Source organism: Arvicanthis niloticus, chromosome 17 (assembly GCF_011762505.2).
Source record: "Arvicanthis niloticus isolate mArvNil1 chromosome 17, mArvNil1.pat.X, whole genome shotgun sequence".
NCBI lineage: Eukaryota > Metazoa > Chordata > Mammalia > Rodentia > Muridae > Arvicanthis > Arvicanthis niloticus.
The window spans coordinates 56,013,718-56,021,634 of record NC_047674.1 but is presented as its reverse complement, the minus strand read 5'-3'; the positions used below and the strand labels follow the sequence as shown (position 1 = coordinate 56,021,634).

The 7,917-nt window shown below is 54.6% G+C and overlaps 1 protein-coding gene across 4 annotated transcripts in view; it reads left to right on the top strand.

Annotated features, from left to right (window-relative positions):
• The first annotated feature begins 98 nt into the window (after positions 1-98).
• Foxp4 (forkhead box P4) overlaps positions 99-7,917 on the top strand; it is a 55,811-nt gene continuing 47,992 nt past the window's right edge. For 2 of the 4 annotated variants that reach the window (XM_034521510.2, XM_034521508.2), the window contains exon 1: positions 105-442. The gene's annotated coding sequence lies outside the window, so the exon portion shown is untranslated. Of the gene's footprint in view, positions 443-7,917 lie in introns of all 4 variants that reach the window. The other 2 variants (XM_076915353.1, XM_076915352.1) reach the window with 2 other exon arrangements.

Sequence of the window (7,917 nt, the reverse complement as noted above, 5' to 3'; positions counted from 1 at the left end):
CCCCTCGGAGTCCGGAGCCGGTCGCCCCCGCGGACCGGACAGTGCCACCGGCTGCCGGGACGGAGCCCCCCAGCACGCGAGCAGGGCGCGGCGCAGGCGGCCGCGGCGCGGCGGGGAGGAGCCCGGGCCGGAACCAGGGCTGGGCCGGGGGCGGGGACGCCGGGGTCCCGGAGCCCCGGAGCCGGAGCGAGCTCAGGAGCGTCGCCGGAGCCCGGGGAAGGACGATCGGAAGCCGGAGAGAGCCAAGCCATCCTACAAAGTGCGATGCCCCCAAGGGGCTGAGGCGCGCGGCGGTCGGCGCTAGAAAGATCGCTTCGGAGCGGCGCGGCGCGCAGGGGCAGCCCCGGCGAGTGGCGGCGGGCCCGGGCTGCGACCCGAGCGAGCCCCATGCCCCGTGCGGGCTGACGGGCCGGAGCCCGCACTGAGCGGCCGGGCCGGACAGGTAGGTGGCCGATCCAGGGACCCCAGGGATCCGGGTGGGGGCTGGGCCGGCGACTCGTCCAACTCCCCAGCTCGCTCACTCTCTCGCCTGCTCCCTGGCTCACTTTGTGTTTGCAAACTGCCCGCCCGAGGCGCGTCGGGCGCCGGGAGGAGCCCGGCCCGGGGCCGGAGCACTTTGTTCCAGCTGGGCCGGCCGCGGCGCACTGACCCTGGTGAGTTGCGAGACCCTGCCCCCGGCCCGGGCCCCCAGCCGATCGGAGCTGTCTGGGGAACAGGTGGGGGCTGAGGCGCGGGGCTGGGGGGCAGCGGGAAGCCGGCCAGGGGGGGCGGCTTGGAGAGGCCACTGAGGCCCGCCCTGCCCCAAGAATCTGGGCTCCGCCCCCTCCTGGCCTCGCTGCTGGGAATGGGGTGTTAGGGGGCGCGACCCCCCCTCCCGGAGTGAGACAAAGAATACTTCCCGGCCCGGACTTTCCTGAGCCGGGAAGGGAAGTGGTGAACTGGGATCCCCCCAAGTCCAGTCTGCACGGGACTCCCCAGGACAAACAGAAGGACTTGAGTGTGTGTGTGTTTGTGTGTAAGGGGGGGGGGGGCAACAATCTCCAACACCTCGTCGCCTTGGTTTGCGGAGGTCACACTTCGGAAGTGCTGAGAGTAGTCAACCCCTTTCCCCGAATCCCTTAATCAGATCTGAGATAAAGCGGAAAACTTCTTGGGGACTTGAGAGAGACTGGTAATGGCCCCTGTGATGATTGTGTGTGTGTGTGTGTGTGTGTGTGTGTGTGTGTGTGTGTGTGTGTGTGTATGTGTGTGTGCCGGAGCTGGTCGGTGGGGAACTGATCTAGTGGCTATCCTCCTCAGTCGGACAGAGCTCCTGCGGGGTAATGAGGTTCCAGAGTGGGGGAATAAGGTAACGGAGGGTGGGCCCAAGCCAAGGAGAAGAGGCTGCCGGAGTGACCAATCTGGACTCCATTCTCCCAGACGGAGGACTCTGGTGACTCGCTAGACAGTCTCCCTAGCACCCCTCTGGCCCGCGGCCATCCTCCGCGGCGCTCAAACCTTGCACTTTGCTTCTCCGTAAAACTTCTACTTCTTGGGCTTCACCGGAGCCGAACCCGGTGGCGCCGGATGTTGAGGTGTCCTGAGAGACCCGGGGCCGTGGCCACCTGTGTGAAGGAACGTGTGATTTCGTGGGATGCGGATTGGATTCTGAGGCAAAGGCTCTAACCAACATAGACTGGCCTCCCCCCTCAACCCCCAAACTGAAGCGACCTCGTGAACACTCTGATGTTGCATCCTGCGACTCTGTAGGTTGGGAGGACGGGGTTATTAGCGGGGGGTCCTTTCTCTCAGACAGTGTCCCTCTCTTTTGCACCTCGGGCCTCTTGCGCCAACACTGCCCTATGGATTTCCACGTTCCCTTGCTTGGCACCTGAGATTTCAGCTATCTGGAGATCAGCGCTTGTGGCGTGCACCCTTGCACCGGTCTCCCCACCGGCGGACCGCGGCGCTCTGATCCGAGCGGGGTAGACTGGGGGGAGGGGGGGTAGGAACAAACCTGCGTCCGAGCCATCCGTTTGGCGGTTCGGGTGCACTCCCAGAAGAATTTTGGCTAATGCGGGATTTTTACCTCGAACTTAAAGCGTCTTTGCCCGGGTTGCAGAGCGCCCGCCTAGATTGGCAACCGACGGCGTTGGGTCTGTAATTCAGGGTCGGGGGAGAGAACGCAGTTTCAGCGACAGTCGCTGTGCTTTGCCCGAGTGTCCCACGAAGAAAGGAACGAGTGGTCCATGCTGTTCCACCGCTTCCTGGCGAAGCTTAACCTTCCACCACCCCCTTCCCATCCCCACCCACGTGAACCTCAGTGGGTTGGCCCCTTGGCCTAGGTACCCTGCGGCACCGGCATTTTAAGCCCCTGGTTGATCTCAACCGAGGAGCCAGGAGGAGCGGGGGAGCGGTCGGCCTCAGGCGACCTCTGCCCGCCCCCGCGGAAAACCGCTGTAGGGAAGTCTGCAAGCTTTTCTTCTTTCTTTTTTTTCTTTTCTTTTTCCTTTTCCCCACTCTCTTCTTTAACTTGAGAAACTTGCTAGGGTGATTCAGGGACTATCCTCTGGAGGTTGGAGAGGCACTTGGACGGCTTACTGGCTTTGAGGTGCCCTGAGAACAGAGAGTGTAAAGACTCCAGTGGACCACCACTCTAGGCTGTTGGGCAAGGTGACCTGAGGATCGGGGATGTTGTGCCCCCTTTCACACTTGCTGCGGATCCTGTGAGATCCGAATCTCAGCTTGTGGGGATTGTTACGTGCCTGATTATTTTGTTGTTTGTTGTTTTGTTTGTTTTCTGGGCGAGGAGGGGGAGACTTGAGACAGTGTCTTTTTATGTTGCCTAGGCTGGCCTCACACTCCGTGTGCTTCTTTTGCAGTAGCCTTTGGGATGCTGGGATTACAGGTGTGCCACACACACCTCACCAAGGCGCTTACTTTATTTTACCCTAGTTCCAACCTTGCAAATAAGATGGAGGCCGTGGCTATAGTCTTTTCTGGCGCTAAGGCTAGGCCCCTGGGAGGGGGTTGGAACTGAGGAACCTCTGAACCTTGGGAGCAGGGCTGGGCAGGCCAAACTTGCTGGGGGACCTGCTCCCTTTCCTTCCTAGATTTCCCTCCCCTTTCCTCTACCTTTGGACAAAAACTTCCTTTCTGACTGTCTAGCAGGTCGGTCTCTTTTTGTCAGGAATGTGCATACCCTGCTGGGCCCTGACTCCAAACACACCTTTTCTTAGCAGGGGAGGCCCCCAGAGGATTGGAAGAGGGTGGCTTTCTTTGATCTGGTAATTTCCTCAGTGTTTGCCGAGTCCCTACCCTGTCTAGGCATATCCCTCAGGCTGAGTACTAGGGTACCCTTGTGCTGTCATGGGGGGGTCTCCTCTGTGAACCTCAGATTCCTGGAAGAGACAGATATGATTGGGGAGGGGGGGTTGGGTGGCACGGAAGGGGTTTGGTTTCAGAGGACTGCGTGAGGGAAGGAAAGGGCACCTCGCCCTGAAGCCATCCCTTCTGCTCTACATTTTAACCCTTTGCTGCCCATAGTACTTTTTGGAAGGTTTCCCTTCCAGACCACAACACACTCCAGCCTGAGCCTTTATTCACGTTCCCTAAACAGGACGAAATACTTTCTTCCATTCATGTGGCTTCTCTGTTTCTCTGCCCCCATCCGCTTTCTTATCCATTCTTAGCTTCCCCAGGCCCAAGGCAGCCATGGGCCCATCTTTTTTTGGTTAGGATTCTGTGCCTCCATTGGTTGAAACAGCTTCCTCTGAGGTGGTTCCGGAGCCCTAGAACCCGAGGCACAGAACTCAGCCGTCCCTAGGGCCATCTTGTGTCAGAGTAAAAAGGGCTTTGGAACTTGGCACTAGAGACAGGGCCCTAGGGAACTTAATTAAGCTGCTGGAACCTCCATTTTCTTAGGTTATAAAGTAGGTCAGCAATGCCCAGAGTAGACGAGCAGCTTGGGAGTTGAATCAGGGGTAAAGTTCCACAGCCCAGCCAGTGTCTGGCCAGCCGAGTGCTGTCCACTGAGGGTCCTTGCTTCATTTTCTTTCTTTTTAAAATGAGTTTACACCAGCTAGGCCATTTATTGGGCCGAATACTGGAAATATTGGAGTATAAACCTTCATCTTACAGGCTGGGACATGAAGCCAGAGAGAGGTAGCAACTTGTGTGAGGTTTTCGCTCCTGCTCAGGCGCAGAGTTAGGACTAAATTACCAGGCTCCAGAATAGCCAGGAGCTGTCTGGATCCTCTGCTATGGGTAAGGGAGAAGGGTAGGAATAGAGGGGCTGACCACTCCCTTCAGCAGCCTGGCCCAGCCTCCTCTCTCCCTGGTGTGTCTGGACTGTATTTCGTGCTCACCTTTAGTAAGGGTCTGCATTCCCTACATCCACCTACCCTGGCTTGTTCCTTAGGCCTTCTTAAGGTGCCAGTAGAGGCAAATACAAGTGAGATAGGCTTCTCCAGAGGGCTGAAGGGAAAAAAATTACTGGAAGCCTGGTGTCTCTTCTTTTCAAAAGGGAGATTTCTAATGTTTGGGAGTGGATGCTCCTGTTTTTACAGAAAGCCATCAATCAGGCTGAGGGTCTCAGATTGCAGAGCTACCACTGAATGGTCTTCTCAAAGAGGCGAGAACCTTTCTTGCTAGGAGCCTGAACTTGCTGGCTTGCCCTTCCCGTCTGGCTGGAGCTCTCTATGGAGTGAACACCTTTACTCACTCCCAGTTGTGCCAAGCTCAGGTTCCCAGGGGCCTCTGACTCTGTGCTTATTCTGGGCTCTCTCAGAGGGATTGGGGGACACTGATGGGCTGGAAAACAAGAGCACCTCACCCAAAAGGTCTTCTGCATAGAACCACAGGGTATCCAGTCATGCAATCTTCCTTTTTGGGTACCCCCCCCCTTTGGTTCCAGGACAGATGGGTACACACACACAGAGAGAGAGAGAGAGAGAGAGAGAGAGACAGACAGACAGACAGACAGAGACCTATAGTAAAGCTATCAATCTCCCTACCCTCTCTCTCTCATACACACACTGACACACGTGTCCATTTACCTGCAGTAAAGCCATGAATCTTCTCCCTAGCCCTCTCTCTCTCTCTCTCTCTCTCTCTCTCTCTCTCTCTCCCTCTCTCTCTCTCTCTCTCTCTCACACACACACACACACACACACACACACACGTCCACTTACCTGCAGTAAAACCATGAATCTTCTCCCCAATCCTATTAGGCCTGTGCCTCATCGCCTGGGTCCCTTCTTCTTCACCACTGCCTCCACATGGCTGGGCTGCATGTGCGACGCCAGATAGCAGTGAGGGGGATTTGCTTTCCCACTGGGGTTAGTTATGATGGACCTGACCCCAGCCACTACTGTGTAAATGTGCAGGGAAGCCCCTGGTGGATTTTCTCGTAGTAGGACAGTGTGCAGAAAAATTATTTGAAGTAGAGATGGGACAGAAGCAACCCAAGTCTGCCTGTCTGCCATCTATCTATCTACCTATCTATCTATCTATCTATCTATCTATCTATCTATCTATCTATCTATCTATCATGGTGTGGGGCATGGAGTGTCTCAAAATTCTGACTGGCAGGCAGAGAGGGAAAAGTGATGGCTCTGAGGCTTGAGGACCAGACTTGGGAAATGGAGGTAGACTTTCCAGCATGTCCAGTCTCTAAACCCCTATCCTTCCTGTGTGCTGCAGACACACTGGAAAGACCCAGAGAAGAGAGGAAATGAGAGGGGGCTCTCTTGCAACTCAGAAAACCCAAAATTGAGCAAGTAGGGGAATGTGAATCGTGGAGATGGTTGCTGGGGACAAGCGAGGCCAGCTAGGGTTCTGACAGGGCGCATGTGCAGGGGTGGAGTTTTTGCCTATCCCACTGAGGCATGAGGGGAGGGTGAAGGGGTGAACAGGTAAGGAGGGCTGAGTTCTGCTTTTCTCAACCCTGCCGAACCAGAGCTGGCTCCAGGGATGCAGTTCTGGCTGACCTACATTTCTGGGAGTCCACATTTCTAGTAGACCTTAGCTTAAAGAAGTCACTTCCAAGGAGAATGGATAAGCCAAGAGCTAATGGCACTCAGGGCAGTAGGCTGTGTTCAGGGTCTTATCTTTGGTCCCCTGGGACAGTCTCTCCTGGGTTTATCCCCAGAGACCACAAGCTACCTGCCCTTCCCAGTTGGAGCACCATAGCAGTGGGAGTTATGAACGCCTTCCCCCAACCCCCACCCCATCTTCTTCCAGCCCCAAGAGCACCAACCATCCTTGTCCCTTGATGGAAGGTCACATATGTCAAAGACCCAGACCTAGGGATGCAACAGTGCATTGTAGGTGCACGGACTTCATCGTGTACGCTTTGCTCCGGAGCACTCCTCAGCACTGTGGTCCCAGTGCTGAAGGGTGACTTTGTGGGTCCTTCAGGTACTCAGTGGAGGGTCCCTGCAAGGCATTGCTACAGATGCCTAACTCACTGCCTGGACTTTGGCCTGCTGCTCTCTGCGGTTATCAGGTTTCCTACTGTGCAGTCAATGATTGAGCAGCCTCCTCTGGCCTAACCTTCTTGAGGATGTGCACAATCTTTGTCCCAACTGTGTGTCCCTGGCCTACTGCCCTTGAAGAGATGTCCTGAAGGGGGCGCTGTGGAACTCAGGGCAAGAAACCCTGTGACTCTCACAAGCCTCCTCTTGGCAATTAGACAGGCAGAGTCTGATTAAAAGGAGTGCTGCCTGCCTCCTTCTGCCTGATCCCCATCGACGAGATTTCCCTTCATCAGAATCTCACATCCTCCAGAAATTAATTTGATGCCTCTTGTTATCAATTAATTGAATCTCGTTGGGAGAGAGAGCTCAGAGAGACGGGCTGCAGCTTGGCCCTTGTGTGTTTCTGTCCCCCCGCACCCCACTTACCAGGACAGCCTAACCCCCCCAACTCTTTCTGCTATATATATTTTTTTAAAAAAATATTTTTTAAATATATATTTAAAATATATATATGTTAAATATATATATATATATATATATATATATTTTTTTTTTTTTTTTTTTTTTTTTTTTTTTTTTTTTAAATCAAAGCACTGCTGTGAGCTCCTTGGCCAGGTTTGGCTTGAATGGCTTCCTCCGGCTGGGTCCTGGCTGGACTCACCTTTACAGACCTTTACAGACTCCTCTCTATTTGGTTTCTCCTTAAACAAACAAAATCTCACCCTTCCGGGTTTGTCTCTGACCCTGATCCTGTGTGCTCCACAGGCTGGAACTTGGGAGGGGTTGAGCCAGCTACATCCTAGTTAGGGACAGAGCCACACAGAGCAGGGAGGGAGTCTCTCACCACATTTTTTTTTAAACATTTTGTTTGTGTGTGCACACATAAACATGTGCCATGGCAAACATGTTGCGGTCCAAGGACAACTTCTGGGAGTTAGTTCTCTCCTCCCGCATGGGTTCTGGGAATCAAACTGGGGTTGTCAGGCTTGCTGGCATGCAGCCTTACCTGCAGAGCCGTCTCACCGACCCACCCTCCACCTACCATCTCCTTCTGTCACGTTTAGGAGTTGTTGCCCTTGGCAGGGCAGAAGACACCGGCGTGGTCCCCACCCCAGTTTGCTAGCAGCCGAGTTAACCGACTGCAGGAACCAACTCCCAACATCATTTCTCAGAAACATGGTGCTCGAGAGGTTTTTATCAGATAACCCCATTCTAGGACTTACAAGGAAAGACATGCTTTGCAGGAGTTCTCAGTCAGACATCCTGCATATCAGAGATTTACATTACTGTTCATAGCAGCAGCAAAATTGCATTTATGGAGGCAATACTGTTATGGTTGAGGGTCGCCACAGCGTGAGTTTGCAGCCTCCGAGAAGTTGCGAAGCGCCTGCTTTACCGCTTCATGCTCATCTACTCCACATTCTGGAGTGGCTCCCAAGGTGGGATTACTATGGTCATG